We start from the raw sequence: 21,848 nt of genomic DNA on the forward strand, positions 1-21,848 counted from the left end.
CTTAAAGTGTTGTTTGTCCCCAAACGACGAAGAGAAGAGAAATAAAAGTAAACAAACATGTGAGCATGAATTGGTGTCATTTCAAGGGCTTCAAATTTTACAAAAAATCTTTCAAAAGTGCATCACAAGTAGAAATGCATTCCAAGAAGTCACAAGTGATAATGAGTTCAATATTATAACCTCCAAGCTTGAATCCTAACAAAGTGGATGTTTCAATGACGCACTCAACTCTCAAGTGTTTAGAATGGACGTGTTTGCACTCAAATTGAAACAAATATGCAATCTACCATAAGCTTGCCATTTATCCTAACTCTCTATACTTCAATGTGTTACAAATAAAGATCAAAAAGGGCTTCTATTTAGGTTGCAATGAGAGCTCTTTGGTGAGGTGAGGTGTTTATAGGCAAAGTGACTCATATCCCATACAATTCCCAAATTGAATATGTCATATTCACCATTGTTCTTATCAATCAAAAACCAAAATCCCCACATTTCTTCTTTTCACTCTTAGTGATACTTATCATGATATGATTCAAAAGGCAAATCACTCCCATTTATGCTCTTTTATTCACATTCATTTTCATTTCTTTTTCTTTCTAAGCTCATAGGGGACTAGTGATTTTCACTCAATCAAAGCTTGATAAGCAATTTCAATCATTTCCCAAACCTTTTCATCAAAGCAATCACTAACAATCTAAGTTCTACCCATCATTGGTTAATTCAAAGAAAAGTTATAAGGCACAAAAGTGGGTAAACTATGATCATATGAGAATTTGGACAAGATTTGGGTTAAGTGGTTTGCAAAGATGGCCTTCAATCATCTCAACATTCATAACACATCTACTTTTATTTTTTTTGAGAGAGGACTTATGGCAAGTTCTAGAGATTAACGAACATGTTCAATTGATTTACACTCAAGAATGAAATGAGATTGTGATAATATGACAATCAATGGCTCAAATCTTACAAGCTCATTATCAAGTTCTTGGAGGCAAAACATTTAACTCACTTGTCACAAGTTCAAACTTTTCATGCATAATCCACAAGTGATACACACAATTTTTCCAAGAAACAATTCATATCATAAGCCCAATGACATTCAATCAACATCACAAAGTTTGATACAATTATCCCAAGCAAAACAAAAACAAAAATATCAACCCAACTAACTCTCAAGCTTTCATTTATTCAACAATAACAAAAACAAGACAACAATACTAAAACAAACAAAACAAGTAAAGCTTAAGATAGATGAGACAACTAATCCATCTCTCCCCTCCCCCCAAACTTATTTCACACAAAGTGAAAATGAGTTTGGAAGAAAAGAGAAGGAGAAGTTGTCTCGGACTCACAAAAAAAAACTAACATATAAAAAAAATAAACCATACAAAAATTAAAGGGTACCTTGTTGGGGTGCCTCCCAACTAGCGCTTAGTTTAACGTCATGAGCTAGACGTCTCCATGATGGTGTTATGGCTCGGGGGTGGTTCCAACGAACACTTCAACTTTTGGTTTCAAGGGCAAAAATGCCTTGATTCTTTCCTTCTCAACCACAAAGGTTCTTTCATCCTTCTTTCTCAATTCAATTGCTCCATTGTTGAAAACCTTGTTGATTTTGAAAGGACCCGTCCATTTTGATCTTGGCTTTTCCGGAGGTAGTGATTGACGGAAGGTGAGGAGAAGGACTTCATCATCGGGTGCAAACTCCCGTTTGTGCATCATCTCGTCATTAGCACTTGTTGTCCTCTCTTTGTAGAGGCTTGACTTCTCAAATGCGTGATACTCATCTAACTCTTTGAGTTGGAGTACACGGTCTTGCCCCATTGGATGTATCTCATTCTCACCAAAGAATGCATACTTCAAGTGTGTGGGGAGAAGCTTCAACTCCAAGCCTTGGGCTTCCTCCTCTTTCCTTTCTCCCTTCAATTTTTCTTTCATGTTGATGCAAGGTTCAATCACTTGCATCAATTTGCATTCCTCCACTCTCATTCTTTCTTCCCCATCTTTGTGCTTGGGAGCTTTGTGGATTGAGAAGGTAACACTCTCATCATTCACTCTCAATGTGAGCTTGCCCTTTGCAACATCAATTAGGGCCCTCCCCGTCGCCAAGAATGGACGTCCAAGGATCAAAGGTACATCCTTGTCCTCAACCATATCCAACACCACAAAATCCACCGGAAAAATGAATTTGTCAACCCTCACCAAGACATCCTCCACTATCCCTTTTGGATATGAAACGGAACGGTCCGCCATTTGCAAAGCAATCGTGGTTGGCTTAATGGTTCCTATTTCAAGCTTGTTGAAGATGGAGAGAGGCATCAAATTTATGCTTGCTCCCAAATCACACAAGGCCTTTCCAAAACGACCATTTCCAACATCACATGGGATAGTAAAGCTCCCGGGATCCTTGATCTTGATGGGTAGCTTCTTTTGAAGAATGGCACAACATTCTTCGGTGAGGTTGACCGTCTCAAATTCTTCTAATTTCTTCTTCTTGGATAGAACTTCCTTGAGAAATTTTGCATACTTGGGCATTTGTTGCAAAGCTTCAACAAGGGGGATGTTGATGTGTACCTTCCGAAAGATCTCAAGGAATTTAGAGAACTCACTCTCCACATTTTTCTTTTGAAGTCTTTGAGGGAATGGAATTGGTGGGCAATAAGGTGGTGGTGCCTTGTACACATCTTTCTCCTTCTCCTTATCGCCTTGCATTTTTGAGGAAATGTTCTCATCATTGTTCTTGACTTCCGGAGGTATCTTGGACTCTTCAAGTATCTTCCCACTTCTTATAGTGATAGCCTTGCAATGTTCTTTTGGATTCACAACGGTGTTACTCGGAAATTGCCCCTTTTGATGTTGGTTGCTTAAGGATTCGGCAATTTGTCCCACTTTCATCTCAAGCATTTTCAATTGGGTTGCTTGAGCCTCTAACCTTTCATCGGTTCTCGTCATGTGGGCTTGAGTGGCCGTTATGAATTTCATTAAGATCTCTTCAAGGTTGAGCTTCTTCTCTTCCTTGATCATGCCATCACTCACCGCAAATCCGGGCGGTGGTTGCAAGAAGTTATTGGGATTACCATAGGAAAGATTCGGGTGACGATTTGCTTGAAACCCTTGATTGTATTGCCCTTGTCCTTGATAGCCACCTTGTTGTTGGGGCCGGAAGTTCCCATAGCCTCGGTTGTTGTTGTTGTTGATGTAGTTCACATCCTCAAAGCTAGTTTGTTCTTCAACCACGGGTTCTACTCTTGATATTGACATAGCATCAATCTTGCTATTTATGGCGGTCATTTGAGCCGTCAAAAGGGCTATGGGATCCGAGCTTGTTGTAGCCGCCACTTTCTTCAAGATGATCCTCTCCGTCGGGAATTGATGGCAATTTGCGGCTAAATTCTCAATGATGTGGGCGGCCTCCTCGTGGCTTTTCTCCAACAATGCTCTATTGGCCGATGCATTCATATCTCTTTGCATCTCACCACTACACCCGGTGTAGAATACACAAATGATTGTGTTTTGATCTAAGCCATGGTTAGGGCACTTCCTTAGCATCTCTTTGAATCTTTCCCAAGCTTCATAGAAGGATTCTCCATCAAATTGGTGAAATTGGACTATGTCCTTCTTCATCTTCATGGTTTTACCCGGAGGATAGAACTTGTTGAGAAATTTTTGAGCCATCTTCTCCCATGTAGTGATAGAACCACCCTCTAAAGATTGATACCATGTCTTGGCTATGCCCCTTAGTGAGAAGGGGAAGAGTCGAAGTCGAACGGCATCCTCCGAGACTCCATTTATCTTGATGGTGCCGCATATCTCCAAGAAGTTTCCAAGATGTCCATTCGGGTCATCTTGAGAAAGACCGGCGAATTGGTTTTGTTGCACCATATTTATGAGGGCGGGCTTGAGCTCAAAATTATTGGCATTGATCCTTGGAGCATGCACTCCTCCTTGTTGGAACACGGGTTGAAACATGTTACTAATGGGTGGTGGTGGAGGCGCATTCCTTTGAGCTTCTTGCTCATTGATTCGTCCTTGCATAAGCCTCTAGTTGCCTTTGAAGTTGGAGGATCAATTCTTGATTTTCCGCCATGTTTCCCTCCATTTCTTTCTCTCTTCTTGCTCTTGCTTTATTGTGTCGGCAAAAAGCTTCAACCTCAAGGTTTATAGGTATAAGAGGTGCACCTTTAGACCTTGTGTTCATACACTACCTATCAACCAACAAGGACAAAGAGTCAAATCACAATCTTAAAATAGAAAACAAAAATAAAAGCAAGTAAAATGTCTAAAGTAGTTAAGCACAATGAAGCAAAATATCACAAGCAAAGAAACTAAACTAGTCCCCGGCAACGGCGCCAAAAACTTGTTCGCTATTATTTTCACCACGCCGCAAGTATACGGTGTAGTTGCAATAAGTGGAAGCAAGGTCGTATCCCACAAGGATTAGTAGTTCAATCTAGTGATTATCCTAATTCATTATGCTAGAGCTATTTAGACTAAACAAGGAGGTGAGTGGTTTGATTAACTAACAAATTCAAAGACAAAATAAGAACAATCAAACAAAGTGGATTAATTAAGTGATGAAGGTGGTTTAGGGATTAGGCATCGATGGATTAGCAATGGACTTCAAATTAGCTCAATATTAGTCTTGATATTCCTATTTATCTAGAGTGATCTCCCCACTAGTTCTAGCCCCCTCCCGGACGACTAAAACGGTAGATTACGGGTCATAGTTGCCGTCCCCGGTCAACTTCTAACCTATAACTCCCAAAAGCACAAAGGATCGGTAAACTCTCACCCAACTCTCAACCTCCCGGTTTATTGAGTCAATATGTTTCAAGCTCCTAATCTATTATGATTATCCTCTCCCAATTCAAATCACAAATTAGAAATGCATAGAAAGTGGCCAACAATCCATACAAGAATTAATAGCTAGGGCTTGCAAAGATAATGACAAGGAAAGTAATCAAGACATATATTAAGCATAATAATCAATCCATTACATCATCTACTAGCCTAATCCCCAAACCAATGGGGGATTTTATCCAAACATGTTCACAAACAACAAACCTAAATCAAAGAAATACATAAATGAAAGAGAGAGTAAGAAGTGACAAATCCTATTAATGAGCTTTCTTCCAATCTTCTCTCCTCTTCAATGCATTCAATCTTGGTAAAAAGATGTGGTAATGGAGGCTAGGGTTTGGTGTGGATGAATTGGGGAAGATGGAAAATGGGTGTAGTATGAGGTTGGGGATGATGAATAATGTGAGGAAAAGGGGGAGAAAGGGGTTTAAGGGGTAAAAAACCCGACTGGGGCCCACTTGGGGAGGCTCCGCCCTTTTCCCGCGGTCCTGGCCCGCGCCCGCGGCCGGCAAACGTGGGGGAGAGTCAGGGGACCCGCGGTCCCGCCCCGCGGCCGCGGGTGATGACCGCGGGTGTACTACTGGAGTCGGGGCAGCTGACCCGCGGTCCCACCCCGCGGCCGCGGGTGGTGACCGCGGGGTACTGGGCATATTGCGCAGGCCGCTCGTTTTGCTCCGTTCTCCCTCGTCCGGACTCGGATTTGGTCGCCGTTTGCGCTCACGGATTCCTCTCGAGACGTACTTCAATCTCATATCTTCAAAATCCTCCAATTAATCATTGATGGTTCCTGAAATTACTCCAAAACTACACCAAGATATCAAATCTTCATAAAACTAAATATTCGGGCACAAACAAGCATTCACAAGCAAAACATGAAGGGAAATGACAACAAAACATGTGGAATTAAGGTACGAAAACCATGTTTGTCAACTAGAACATCCTCCACAACTCCCTTGGGATAAGTAAGGGAACGATCTGCCATCTGCAAAGCAATAGATGTAGGCTTGATTTCTCCAATCTCCAACCGGTTGAAAATAGAGAGAGGCATCAAATTGATGATTGCCCCTAAATCACACAGAACACGTGAGAAATTCTGCCCTCCAATCACATAAGCTATAGTAAAGCTACCAGGATCCTTCTGCTTCAATGGTAGCTTTCTTTGTAGTACAACACTGCATTCCTCGGAAAGATTAATCGTCTCATATTTCCCCAACTTCTTCTTGTTGGAGACTGCATCCTTGAGGAACTTGGCATAGCCTGGCATATCTCTCAAAGCATCAAGTAAAGGAATATTGATGTGTAGCTTTGAAAATACCTCCATAAACTTGGCTAACTTCGCATCCATCTTTGGCTTTCCCAGGCGATTCGGGAAAGGCGCTACAGGCTTGTACTCTGGCCTGGGAAACGTAGGAGTAGGATTGGGCTCTTTCACAGCAGCAGAACTCGATGCCTTAGAAGTAGGCGGCGAATCGCAAACAATCGTCTCCAAATCCTCCTCCTCAATGATCTCTACACATTTTTCCTTTCCATCCTGCAGCTCTGGATGATTCTGAGACTGAGTCCCGCTCCTTAGATGAATCGCATTACACTGATTTTTAGGATTGATCTCAGTGTTGCTAGGAAACTTTCCTGGTGTGTGCTGCGCAGCTGCTTGGTTGGCAATTTGACCAACTTGAGTCTCCAAAATCTGCACTTGTTTGGACAGTGATGAAACGTGATTTCCTATTTGACTCACTTGGTTCTCCATGTTGGTCTTCCACGCACCTACATTCGTTTCCAAACCACCTATCTTTCCCAACACCTGCTTCATCATGTCTTCCATCGAATCTTTCTTTTGCTCATTGATAACTCCTCCACTAGACACAGAAAATCCAGGTGGAGGTTGCAAAGCATTGTTCGGATTGCCGTAAGACAGGTTAGGATGTGGGCGTGCTCCTGGCTGGAATTACTGAGGACCCTGCTGAAACTGTTGATTTCTGCCATACATTCCTGGCTGTCCTCGCTGGAAATTCCCATAATTTCTGCCATTCACAAAATTTACATCTTCCATGACTGACGGATCTATCACAGCTTGCTCAGGACGTCCAACATTCAGCTCACCAAGTTTTGTAGTCAACTCTGCCAGCTGTGTAGCCATTGCTGACTGCTGCGTAGCCATCGCTGCTTGTTGAGTAACCATAGCTGCAATAGGATCAGAACTGGAAGCAGTTGCAACCTTCTTCAATTGTATTCGCTCAGATGGCCATTGGTAGCTTGTAGAAGCCATACTATCAATAATGTTCCATGCATCAGAACTGCTCTTTTGAAGTAGAGAGCCACCTGCAGCTGTATCCATGTGCATCCGTGTACGCTCCCCGCAGGCATTGTAGAACATTATCACTAGCGTGCCTTCATCAAATCCATGGCTTGGGCACTTTCTGAGCTTCTCCTGATACCGCTCCCAAGTCTCTGCTAGCTTTTCTCCATCGTACTGTTGAAACTGCACGATGTCCATCTTTAACTTCAATGTAAGGCCAGGCGGATGGAACTTGCGTAGGAATGCATGAGCCAAATCCTCCCACACAATATTATTTCCCAGCTGCAGCGTATGATACCACGACTTCGCCTTATCCCGCAGTGAAAAGGGAAAAAGACGAAGACGGATAATGTCATCAGGAACACCATTCATCTTCACCGTGCTACACAGCTCCAGGAAATGCGCCAGGTGCGCATTAGGGTCTTCGATCGCCTGTCCACCATATTGGCTCTGTTGAACCATCGTGATCAGACCCGTTTTCAGCTCAAAATTGTTAACTTTCAGTGGTGGGGGCTCCTGGTACACATACTGTGGTATGAACGCTTCATTGATGGCTGGTTGTTTCGGAGCCTCTCTCGTCTCCTGTGCGTCAAGCAGCTTCTTCAACTGCTCTTGCAGAGCTCGAATTTGGATTTGCTCTGGAGTAGCCATCGTAGTATCCTCAACTTGATTCTGTTGCTTCTTAAGATTGCGCAAAGTCTTGTCGATTTCAGGGTCGAACTCAAAAAGAGGATTTCCTTGAGATCTAGTGTTCATACGCAACCTACAGAAAAACAACTTATAAAAGTTAGAAAAGAAAAATAAAAACAAAAAAAAACTTGCAGTACTATAAAGTCCTATTGGAAATATTAAAGCAAAATCTAAACATTCCCCGGCAACGGCGCCAAAAAGTTGATCACTATTTTATTAGCGACAAAAGTACCGCAACTAACACGGTGTAATCGTAGTATAAACAGCAATCGGATATCGTATCCACAGGGACTGTAAGAAGAAATCACTCTATCTATCTCCTACACAAACTCTCACAATATGCAAGTAAAACGATTATGAAGGTGAATATTAAACTAAGATTAACTAAATAAAACTAAAGAGCATATAAATAACAATTACTTAACTCAAATATATGGAAAATTCTGACCCTAGGGATGTACTTTCACTAATCAACTACATGTATTTAACCTATTGATTCAATTACCAATTTTAATCCAACCCTGATGAAAGATCACTATATTATCCACAAGCGTCTCTAACGACCACCTATGAACGTAGATTAATTAATCCCTTTTCACATTCAAGACTCCAAGGAATAAATTAACTCCCAATAGCACATAAAGAATAGCTTCCTATAGCTTCACCTATCGCATTCAAGACTCAAGGCTAACACTATATCATGCATTCCTGAATCGGCTGAACAATTATCGCATTCAAGACTCAAACTGAACAGCTAAACATGTAAATCATTGATCAGATAATTCACAAGAGATTAAGCACCAGTAATCATGAATCATAAGTTGGAGGGCAAATTGATATCAATAAATCAAAAACACATAATCAATCAGCTATATACAAACCCTAGGTTCAGATTAAAAGACTAGTCAGACATAATAAAATCAAACATAAACATAATTAAATTGAACGCAATTGTAAAAACAAATTGTATAAAAACCGAATTGAAACGATTGTAGCGGCTTGAATCTTCAATCTTGATCCAAGCCTTGAAAACTGGAAAGCTAAAAAGTTCTAAAGCTATAAAACTGAAATATGAAAGTTGGTAACTGAAAAACTAAAGCTGGGAACCCTAGATAGGTCTAAAGAAGACCTATTTATAGTCTTAGGGTGAAAAACCAAGTTCTAAACCGAAAATAACTTGAAAAATCGTAAAAACGCGGAAGAAAACAAAACACGCCTCAAAACGGCGACCCGTTCGACGGTCGCCGAACTGGTCGCCGAAAATGGGCCAAATCCTTCATGAAAACGGCGACCGCCGTTTTTCTCTCCGAAGGCCAAAAGTCAGACAGGGAATTCGGCGACCTGGCCGGCGATCGCCGTCTTGGTCGCCGTTTTCACCCTTTAAATCATCGAAATTCGGCGGTCAACTCCCTTTGACCGCCGAACTGCTCCTTTTCTGTCCCGACTCCAGAATCTTCGTCTTTTCTCGATTTTTTGGGCTCGATTCTCTCAAAACTCTTCTCTTCAACATGTTCCTTACACTCCATGCTCCATTATCACTCAATTCTGCATCCAAACAGTCAAAACTACACCCAACCGTGAAATCTCGAAATAATAGTAAATGAACTCCAAACAATAATGAAACGGGTGTAAAATCGACTTAAACTACAGAATATAAACCATAAAAACCATGCAAAATGAGTGTTTATCAGTATCCCGAACATGAGCATTGTAGTGGTCGAACTTGTCAAAATATGCGTCGAACCCAACCACCATACTTATTGAACTAATGTAAATCTCCTGAACGATTAAATGTATTCACTTATTTTAAAACTAATTGTATGAAATAATATTTGTCTATATACTTTCATTCTTGGAACTTGTAGTTATCAATAACTTTATTAAAATAAACTATATCAGTTGCTTGGACTTGGATATAGGAAATTCATAATTTATAACCTTGCTGATATTATAATATATATAATATTTTAAATGTCCAAAAACATCATATTATATTTACTTTTAAAATGAAAATTAATTAATTCCCTTAATTTTAAATATTCCAAACTTATCATATAAGTATCCAAAACATGAGCATACTAGTGGTCGAACTTGTCAAAAATATGCGTCGAACCCAACCACCATACTTATTGAACCAATGTAAATTTCCTTAACGATTAAAGGTATTCACTTATTTTAAAACTAAATGTATGAAATAATATTTGTCTATATACTTTTATAACATAATTTGAACTTTCTAAAATCAATGATTCGAATATATCTTGTATCTATACCCTTAAAATACACTATGTCAATTGATTGGGCTTAAATAGGAAATTCATAATTTATAAACTTGTTGATATTATAATAACTATAATATTTTTTAGGTCAATAAACATCATATTATATTTTCTTTTTAAATGAAAATTAATTTTGTTTTATTAATTTTTAATATTCCAAACTTACCGTGTCAGTATTCTTAACATGAGCAAAATAGTGGTCGAACGTGTAAAATTTATGCGTCGAACCCAACCACCATACATATTGAACCAATGTAAATCTCCTCAACGGCTCAACGGTTAAAGGTATTCACTTATTTTAAAACTAAATGTATGAAATATTATTTGTCTATATACTTTCATTCTTGGAACTTGTAGTTATCAATAACTTTATTAGAATACACTATGTCAATTGCTTGGACTTGAATATAGGAAATTCATAATTTATAAGAGCATCCATATTAATAAAATAAAATTAATTTTCATTTAAAAAGAAAATATAATATGATGTTTATTGACCTTAAAAATATTATAGTTATTATAATATCAACAAGTTTATAAATACACTATATCAATTGCTTGGACTTGAATATAGGAAATTCATAATTTATAACCTTGCTTATATTATAATATATATAATATTTTAAATTTTCATAAACATCATATTATATTTACTTTTAAAATGAAAATTAATTAATTCTCTTAATTTTAAATATTCCAAACTTATCATATCAGTATCCCGAACATGAGCATAATAGTGGTCGAACTTGTGAAAAATATGCATCGAACCCAACCACCATACTTATTGAACCAACGTAAATCTCCTGAACGATTAAAGGTATTCACTTATTTTAAAACTAAATGTATGAAATAATATTTGTCTATATACTTTCATTACTGGACTTGAATATAAGAAATTCATAATTTATAACCTTGCTGATATTATAATAATTATATTATTTTAAATGTCAATAAACATCATATTATATTTTCTATTAAACTTAAAATCAATTTTTTTTCTTAATTTTAAATATTCCAAACTTATCATATAAGTATCCCGAAAATGAGCATAATAGTGGTCGAACTTGTAAAATTTATGCGTCGAACCCAACACCATACTTATTTAATCATTCATGAGATTCTCTCGGTTTCAATATTTTTGGTGGTCGAGTTCGGAAATATAAAAGGTAAAGTTTAGGACATAAAATGTTCATCTTCAAACTAATGATATAATACGTTTGGAATATTTGAATGTTCATCTTCAAAAAATTAACGAACATGCGTTCTATCGTTCATAACCTTTATAATGCATGTTAAACTACAAATGAATCTAAAAATTTAATGAACATGCGTTCTGTCGTTCATAACCTATATAATGCATGTCAAAAATATTTGAATGTATAAAACCAAAGACGGATCACGATTTCAAATAATACAAAATGTTGGACATTTTTTTGGTATAACTTATTTCTTATAAAAAAAAAATCACTGTAATAACATAAGCAAACATTGAAAGCATTACATACCAAGTAATGAACAAAAGGATGACAAGTGAACAAGATTTGGATTTTTTAATTGAGATTTCTGTTTTCATCATCTATGAAAGTCACTAACCTTGAGTTTATAACTAATGATTTTTATGCGATTCACTGTGTTTTCGAAAACACAATGGGTTTAGAGGGATTAGTGATTTTAAAGAACTGATCGGCGATACAAGGGGTATCAAAATGAACGAAATATCTATACTGCAAATCAATCAACGAACGAAAATAACATATAGATTCGGTTGTTCTAAAAAAAAAAAAACATATAGATTCGGTAGATGCGTGATTAGTGGGATACTATATTGGTTTCCAATATACGTTCATAATAATTTTACTTTTTTAACCCTGCGAATATAAAATTCATTAAAATCAAAATTAAAATGTATTAAAATAATTAATACGTCTTATAATCTGGACCATTGATTGATTACTATCTAACGAACAAAATTGAGACTAAGGACTCTATATAGGCGTGTGTTCTTGAGGAATGCAACCCTATATATATATATATATATATATATATATATATATATATATATATATATATATATATATATATATTTATTTATTTATTTTTTTTGAAAAAAAAATATTTTTTTATTAATTTTTAACGACCGAATTTTCGGTCGTTAAAATAAAATTTCGGTCGTTATTTAAAAAAATTAAAAAAAATTTATTTATTTTTCTCTTTTTAACGACCGAAATTTCGGCCGTTAAAAATAAAAAATCGGCCGTTAAATTTAACGACCAAAAAAACGGTCGTTAAAACTCGGGGGACGATGCAAACAACGACCGGAAAAAACGGTCGTTAAATTGGTCGTTAAAAATATTAACGACCGATTTTTGGATTTTAACGACCGAAATTTCGGTCGTTAAAGCCGCATTTTCTTGTAGTGTAAGATACGGCATGTATTTTAGTAAAAATAGTTATTATATTATGAGTAGAAAAATAATCTCATAATGATAATTAATTGTCTTGTGAGTGAAGAATAAGACCCATCAATGTGATAGATAGTTTCTATAAATGGAAATGGATTAATTTTTATGGACATCTCAAAACGGCAAAAATGAACTATTAGATAGAGTATATTTTTAATCTAATTTCAATTTTATATGTTTTAATTTAATTTTGCAATTATGGACTAGGCTTTATTTATCCAATTAAGGTATATATTTATTTTTTATCATTTAATTTTACTTCTATTAACTAGTAATAGGTTGATAAAATCAAAGCTAAGGTATACAACTTTTTGAAATACTAACAATTAAGTATGATATACTACTAGAATGGTGTATTTGAGAGTAGATTCAAATGAAAAAGCTTACTTTTTATGAGAATATAAGAACATTATATTACATATATACAGTCATTTGCATTCACAAACAATCAAATTAACTGTTATTGAAAAAATTAAAAGCAATTACATTTAATAGCAAACGTAATAATTTTATATGTTTAATGCAATTAATATTGATACATTCGCACGAAAAATAAGGATTCTCATGATAACCAACTCCATGTAATTAAACCCTTTCAACAATAAATATAAATACAACATGTTTAAGCTCTAACCGATTGCTATTTTTAAGGTTAACCGCAGAATCAATTAAACTTCCATTTTATTGCAACTAATCTTCCTCAATGACTCCAAAAGTAATTTATGATACTTAGTTATAATAATGTTAATTATGATTTGATCCAATTACTCATCCATGACAATTCTTCTTCTAAACATCCTCAATTAGAACGATGACCTAATATCATTTAGTTATTTGTTAAACACATTCTGAATGTCTTCATTTACGGACTATGATAACGTGGGATGACTCAACAGGTACAAATTATACAATCCTTTATATAACCGTATCGCTAGCTCAAAATTAGGGGTGAGACGATATGGTATAACTTACTAAATTCTTCATACCTTATATTTTACATTTACCTCTGGTATGAAAAAATCGCATACCTTTACCTTACATTTACCTATAGTATACTTTAGTCCGGTATACCCTTAAAGTACGGTATGGAAAAATCTCATACCTTTACCGTACTTTTGTTTCAGCATATCTTACCGTGTTTCGGTATACCGTATCATATTTCAGTATACCGCACTTTCACGATATACCAAAATAATTGGTATATTAAAATTGATAAGTTTTGATATGGCATTACCGATAACTTATTTTTTCAGACATGCTTACCTAATGAACAACATCTAACAAATATAATAACCACAATAAACTCAAACACAATAAAATAAACTACATAAAGTTTATTCATGTCTCAATAATTTCAAACTAGTACAAGTCTACAATACCATATGTATATTATAACTATGTAGCTCATATAAGGTAATTCTATAATAATAATAATATTATAATGTTAGCATAAACAATGCGATAATTCGATTATATTAAATTATATATTACATTTTGTTTATTTTTATATAGTTTGATTATATTTATATTCTCTCTAATACATGTATATTCATATATTATAATATTAAATTGTATAATAAACTACATAGATTATATACATCATTCTACAATATTATTAATCAATATATATATATATATATATATATATATTAAAAATATAGATTTTGATACGGTATATATCGTAATTTTTGGTATACTGACAATTGCGGTATCATACCGCACAAGATATGATACTGTATTACCGGTATATACTATAAATTGCGGTATACCATGCAAAGGTATCATACCGCATCAGTGGTACATAACGTTAGATGGTATATACCATTATACCAATAATATGGTATCATACCTTGTTCCGGTATATACCTTTAATATGGTATTTATTAATTTTTTGGTATATACCGTGGTACCGATATACACCGGTATACCCCGATATCTGAAAAATCCATACCTTTACCTTATCGAAAATCTTTGGTATGGTATCATACCTTACCGAAAAATCCGGTATACCTTAAGTTTGGTATTTTACGATATTTTTCGGTACGATATGGCCGATATACCGAGTTTTCGGTATATTTTCCCAGCCATACTCAAAATAAGTGATGCTGCCAAATCCGTTATAAACACCGTACCTATTTCATTATTGCGGCCAAAATGTAATATTATTTGATCCATACAAATTCGACCAAACTCGATTCATATCGAGACGAAGTGCAATCAGAATGTCGTCGCTTAATAAATAAAATAAAACTTTTATTAAAATATATATAAGGCTATATCAAAATAACAGGCCTCGTCAATACCGCTAAATACACCATGTATGGTCGGATGACTTCAAATTTGGCCAACATCGATCCAAATCGGAGTGAGTGTTGGCGAAATCTGCGTCGCCTAATAAATAAAACAAAATTTTAATAAATATATAAGGTTTAAGGTTTATAGCATCAGTTCTGTCTATATTCTACAAGAAATACCAATGAATATAATAAAATAATGTTATAATAATAAAAAGTACTCCCTCGTTCCCAAAGATTGTGTGTTTATTACTATTTTAGTCCGTCCACAAAGATTGTATGTTTTCCTTTTTTAGAAACCCTTTATAATTTAAACCTCATTCATACTCAATATTTACAAAATACGCACCTTGACTTTTACAATTTGATGGGCCCAATACTACCCTTTGTGGGACCATTTAACACTAAAATCATAACTTCCAACTATTTTATTAAAATTCATGCCCTTCACTTCACTGCACACTCTTTGTGGATGGAGGGGGTAATAATTACTGTATTAAATGGTGATGCCGATGGAGGTGAAAATAGACATAAACCTGTCACCGGATCATCAGACACCTTTGCCTATAGACAAATATCCTAATGTGGGATCCACTAGAGAGTCATAATCATGTCATAAAGCAAATAGACCGTGAATCCAACACCTGACCCAAATTAAAATAAATAAATTTAGATTATGGGTTTATTTTATTCTAATTTGGATAAGGTTAAGGTCTATTTGCTTTATGACATGATCATGGCTCTACAGTGAAGCCTAAACTTAGGATATTTGACCGTTAATGATTTATAGCCATCGACACCTGATGATCCGGTAATAGGTTTACGTCCATTTTCACCTAGTGTTGCCACAATTAAACCGAAACCGATGGTTTGGGCTCGAACTGACCCATGGTCAACAGTTTCGGCCCAGATCGTTGACCGCAGGCGGCAGGGGCTAGGCGGCAAACGCGCGGTGTCGAAGGCAAAAACCGCCGGTTTTGAGCGGTTACCTGGCGGTTTCCACCCAAAACCGGCGATTTCTGCCAAAATTTAAATTAATTTTTTTTTCAAATTCAAATTCAGATTTCTCCCACCCAATTTTATCTATAAATACCCCCCCCCCCCCCTTCTTCCACCTTCTAAACCATCCCATTCTGTTAATAATTTTACACTATCTTCTCTTATGCTTCTAATTCTCCTCCATTCTTTATGTGCTAAATTCATTTCTCTTGCTCTATAATTCTATTGTTACTCTCTTGTTTTACTTTAGGGCAAATAGCACCAAAATCCTTATAGTTTTCATTGACCTTTAAATTTTTTGTTAAAATCCTTGAACTTAATTCTGATTCTCGTTTTTCCCATAAAATTGATCGAAAATTTACTAATGTTGACATGGCTGTCTAAAAGCCATGTAGGATTAAGTTTCCGATGAAGTAAACGACATAGTTTAAGTTATAACGTGAAACGACATAGTATTATGTCTATTTAGAGAATTAAATGAAATCCAATTGAAAATTTGAGGGCAAAATTGAATTCATTCTCAAATTAGGGTTCTTGAGAAAAAAAAATACCCAATCCATGTCTTCGTCTTCATCATTCCACCGGAACTTCGCCTCCGCCACCGCCACCGCCATCTGTTACCACTGCTATCTCCGACCTTAAATCTCTCTGCCACCACCCTCTGATCCCTCCCAACACCAATCCACGCCGAAACCTCCACTGTCACTGCTACCTTCGTCCCCTGCCCTTTCAACCCTAACCACCGCCTCCCTCCTTCGATCCTCTTCTCTCACTATCTGAATTGCCCTTCCCCTTTCCCTCTACCCCACACGTTCCACTACCCACTCACTCGCAGCTCCTCATCATCCACCACCGCCGCGCCACTGACCCTCCCATTTGATTCGTCCAAGCTAACCGTCTCTCTTGAGAATTATGTTGCCTATAATGCCCCCGCCAATAGTTTCTTCTACCAGAATTTCTTCGGCCATGTCACACCTTCTGCTCCACCGCCTTCATCATTCAATTTACCTAGGGTCTTATACACCGAGTGCGCCGATTTCAATGAAGAACCTCGACCGGAAGCTGCGATTCTGACGGCGATGACAGAGAAGGAGTAAGAAGGGACTGTTCGTGTATAAAACGACGACGTTTTGGTCCTAATTTAATGACTCAGCACAAGCTTGTCATATAGATGACACGTCAGTGCAATTAGTTGCTGGAAAACAAAAAACGAGAATCGGAATTAAATTCAAGGATTTTAACAAGAAATTTAAAGGTCAAGTGAAAAATGCGAATTCGGGAAAACTATAGGGATTTTGGCGCTATTTTCCCTTTACTTTATTGTTATTGCTTACATTATACTAAGTACTAAATATTATCTATTATTACTATATATTTAAATTACACTAGCACTTCACACACTTGCTTTACTTTATTGCTCTTGCTTACATTATATTACTACTAACTACTAAGTACTAAATACTATCTACTACTCCCTCCGTCCGCCAAGATTATGTCACAATTACTATATTGGGCGTCCGCCAAGATTATGTCACTTTCCTTTTATGGCAATGGTCCCACCATCCTCTTTAATATTTTATCCTTACTAACACTCTTTATTTACAAAAAAACCACTCAAAATTCAATCTCAACCACTCATCTCATAAAGTGGTGGGACCCTTTCTCCACTACATCAAAATCATCACCAATTTTATTAAATCCCGTGCCCAAGCAAATTGCCATAATCTTGGCGGACGGAGGGAGTATATATTACTATATATTTCAATTACACTAGCACTACACACACTTGCTTTACTTTATTGTTCTTGCTTTACATTATATTACTACTAACTACGAAATACTATCTACTTATTATTATCTATTACTATATATTTCAATTTCTTTATTGCTCTTACTTTACATTATATTACTTTCTTCAGTGGTGAAGTCAGCCTTGGATTTGATCTAGACTTCATCGTATGGATCTCTTGTGGTGTCTAGTGGAGTCCTCTTGACTACTTCTGTGATGACGATTGGTCCTTTGGTGATGACTTTCCACATTCGGCAATGTTGAGTAGTGAGATAGCTCTCGAGTCGAAACTTTCATATGTCGTAATTTTTAATACTGAACGCCGGGAGTGATGAAGCTCTGATGTAGTTAGTTTCCATGGTACATAAAAGAGATATAACAAAAATAGAACGCAAATAGCACTTAGAAGGCGAAAGAGTTTAAAACCCTCTTTTAGAAAAAGATCTAGTTCAGTAGAACCGGGTCAAAGCAGTTTGTTCTTGCGAACAACCTGCTCTGATACCAATTGTTGGGTCCCAGAGGGTCACTGAACAGGTGTATTGGGGGGGGGGGAGAATACATCTGTAGGCTATTTTTTGAAAACCTTTTGTAAATAACTGAAGGAGTATCAACTGATACTGAAAGAGGTTGACTGATGTGAGTAGTTAAAGAAAACTTCAGTTAAAAGAAGGTTGTAGACTGATACTGAAGTAACTTCAGTATTTTAATTTCAGTTAGGCTCAGGGCTTTAACTGATATCCACGTAAGGCTCCAGTCTAGATTTTGTAAAGAGATGAGTGTTATGAATCTTACTGATTATCCAAAGATTTATCTGTTAGATTAATAACACTAGCAGCTTAAACTTAAGAAATAGCCTTTGTGATTAACACGTTGTCAAGATTGAGTTTCACTTTAATCAGTTTCAGTTACGAAAGCGTTTGTGCACAGATAAAAATGTACAACTGAAAGCGATAAACGACAAATGATTTTTACGTGGTTCGGAACAAGTTTCTACGTCCACGGTTAGTTAAACACACTGACAAACACTCTGGGCTAGTGCTTACGGGTGCACAATAAACGTTCAACTGAAACAAAGTTTCTGTGTCAATACACTGGATTGGACTTCTCGTTTCTTTCTTAACTCGCAAAAGCAAAGACTACACTTGTCTTGCTTGCGGTGGTTAAGAACTCTTGAGTTTAGACACTGGCTCGAACTCTCTCTCTCAAACTCTCTTTTTGCTCAGTTGAAAAGGATTCGAATTACCAACTAGATTACATAGAACATGCTCTCTGTAATCGGGGACTTAGGCTTTGGGTATTACAAAGGATATGCCTAAGAAACTAAGAGAATGTATGAAATCAGTAAACTGATTTAGGCTTTGAGTATTCTCTTCTTCGATTCAAACTTTGAAAGCAGTGGATAGGCTGAGTTACAATTTTGGCAGAGGTTCAGCTTGTTCGTTTGAATCGGTGAAGATTGTGGTGTTCCTCGAGCTCTATTTATAGGTGAAGTCTTGAATAGATCCGTTGGCTGAGATGGTCTTCAAGAATTAGTCCGTTGTGAGAGTAATTTGAATTTGGCTGAGGCTTCAATCTTCGAGGTTCCTAATTTGGTGAAGAACGGTGTCTCAGGTACAAGGGGTAAGACGCCTCTGAAAAGTTTGCACCAAAAAGGAATGCTCTGCGAAGAAAGAACGATCTTCAATATCTCTCATTTAATGCAGTTGTACTTGAAAGTACATGGCTTTCTTTTAACTTAAGAATTTCAGTCCGAGGAAGAATGTCAACTGATACTTGATTTGAGTATCAGTCCGCTAATTCCACGTGGCCAACATTAATACTTCAGCCATAACTGATCCTTTTGTGTGACTCTCGTCCAGTCAATACTTCAGTATATGACGTTGTCTTTTCACAGCTATCTTCAGTTGAGGTCTTCAGTCTTCAGTCCTCAGAACAACAGTCTAACTAGAAAACATGAATTCTAACACTTGAGTTCGAAAAGTTCTAGTCTATTAAAAGAAAATCTAAGAGTTTTGGTATCATCAAAACTAGGGCTAGGATATTTCATTAAGTTCCCAACAATTTCAATTTTCAATATTTCAACACAAGTCATTTAATTTCAAAATTATTAAATTAATTTAAGTAATTTCAACATATGTAAAGTAAAAAAATTCAATATTTCAATTCAACACAAATCATTTAATTTCAAAAAAAAGAAGACATAAAAAATATTTATAAGTTATTATGTTTTTATTAAATTAGATAAAAAACACAACATAAATAGTATCTAAATTTCAAAATTATTTATAAGTTATTATATTTTTATTAAATTAAGTTGAGTAATTTCAAAAAAATTCAACACTTTAAAGTAAATTTTTTGAAATTTCAGCACAAGTCATTTAATTTCATTAAAAAGAATACAAAAAAATATATGTAAAAGGGAAGAAAATCGAAGAACTGCTGGTTCGGCCCGAAAACCGCCGGTTTTCAGCCGGGCCCAAAATCGTCGGTTTTGGGCCCAAAACCGGCCCTCCTCAAGAATGATCGAGCCGATTACGGTTCACCAAAATGGTGAACCGGAACCGCCGATTCGAGCCAGGAACCGGCGGTTCTTGGCCCGGTGGCAACACTACTTCCACCTTCATCGGCGCCATCATTTAATGCTGTAAGTAGTAGTACTTTTTATTATTGGAACATTTTTCTTATTTATTATATTCATTGTTATTTCTTGTAGAGCATGGCTGCAACTGATGCTATAAACATTTAATCTTATACATTTATCAAAATTTTGTTTTATTTACATATTAGGAGACACATATTTCGTCAACATTTCGCGATGATTCACATTGATATTGGCCAAACTCGAAGTCATCTGACAACAATAGATTTTGGCAACATGAGTGGAATACACATGGTGGCGTGGTGCATACGGCAGGATGGATCTAGCCATATGATTTTACAAGTAGTTGTGTTATTCCTATTGGCAGAATCCACCTCCTACATTCAGCTTTAGGCGTTTTGAGGATGCATTATTTGTGTGGTGAAAGTACAGGTAACGAAGGAGTTAATGTATCTTGGAAAATAAAATATTTGATGTATTTAGTAGATTGAACAATAATGATAGTAATCGTAATAGATAGATGTGTGCATTCATTGCCTTGAAACTTTTTGCAACTAGTTTTACTCCCGTACGATGCAATGTGTTACCTACTTAATTAAAATAGTAAAAAAAAATATATTTTTTAGAATGTTTTATAGTTAGAAAATAATACTCAATAAGTTCTTATATGGAGTATCTAAAATAGCTCTAACAAAAATAGTAGCGTTAAAATGAAGATGAAATCATCTTATAGTTGGAGGCGTATTAAATGCTGAATTGAAAATTTTATTGAAAAAAAAAAAAAAGAGAGAAAAGAAAAAAATTGGGCTAGCCCAAGGAAAATACAAGGCCCAAAGACACAATCACAAAGGAAATCCAAAGGATGTGTGCCATGGAACAGAACCACAAAAAGTGGTAAAACAAACAAAAGAAAAAGAAAAACAAGAGGACAGCTCTTGAGAAACAGAGCAGGAGAATCCGCACAGGCGGATAGCTCAGGAAGCTCTGCCTTGCAGCTCAGGCGAGAAGGTCTGGCGGGCAGCTCTAAAGCCAGTCAGCTCCGGACAGCTCTGGCGTGAAAGCTCTGGCGGTCAGCTCTGGAGCCTCCGCTCGGATATGACGTTCAGCTCTGCGGTCAGCTCTGGAGCCTCCGCTGTGGGTCAGCTCTGTTGGTCTGCTCTGGCAGTCAGCTCTGCAATGTCAGCTATGTCGGTCAGCTCTGCAAGGTTAGATCTGTCGGTCAGCACAGCACGGAAAGCGCTGGCAAGGAAATCCGCTCTGGCGGAAAGTACTGGAGGGGGCAGCTCTGGCGGGCAACTCTGAAGCCGGTCAGATCCGGACAGCTCTGGCGTGATAGCTCTGGCGGTCAGCTCTGGAGCCTCCGCTCTGGTATGTCGTATTAAATGAATGACCAAGATCTTGACAAAATCTTTTTAATCTAATGATTATTATTAGTTACTTAAAATTTCCACCAAAACATCTAGATATTTTTTCTTTCAAATTCTCTATTAGTCTATAAAAAAATTTTGGAACTTTTAATTACTTTTTATAAATCTGTATTTCACAACAAATTTTTTCGAGACGTTAATTGGTTGTAAATT

The 21,848-nt window shown here is 36.5% G+C and overlaps 1 non-coding gene across 1 annotated transcript; it reads left to right on the forward strand.

Moving 5' to 3' along the window:
• The first annotated feature begins 3,520 nt into the window (after positions 1-3,520).
• Positions 3,521-3,627, forward strand: LOC131003856 (small nucleolar RNA R71). Its single transcript, XR_009094821.1, has one exon. It is a non-coding gene; the product is annotated as a small nucleolar RNA R71 (small nucleolar RNA).
• The last annotated feature ends 18,221 nt before the right edge of the window (positions 3,628-21,848 follow it).

This window comes from Salvia miltiorrhiza, unplaced genomic scaffold (assembly GCF_028751815.1).
Source record: "Salvia miltiorrhiza cultivar Shanhuang (shh) unplaced genomic scaffold, IMPLAD_Smil_shh original_scaffold_275_2, whole genome shotgun sequence".
Taxonomy (NCBI): domain Eukaryota; kingdom Viridiplantae; phylum Streptophyta; class Magnoliopsida; order Lamiales; family Lamiaceae; genus Salvia; species Salvia miltiorrhiza.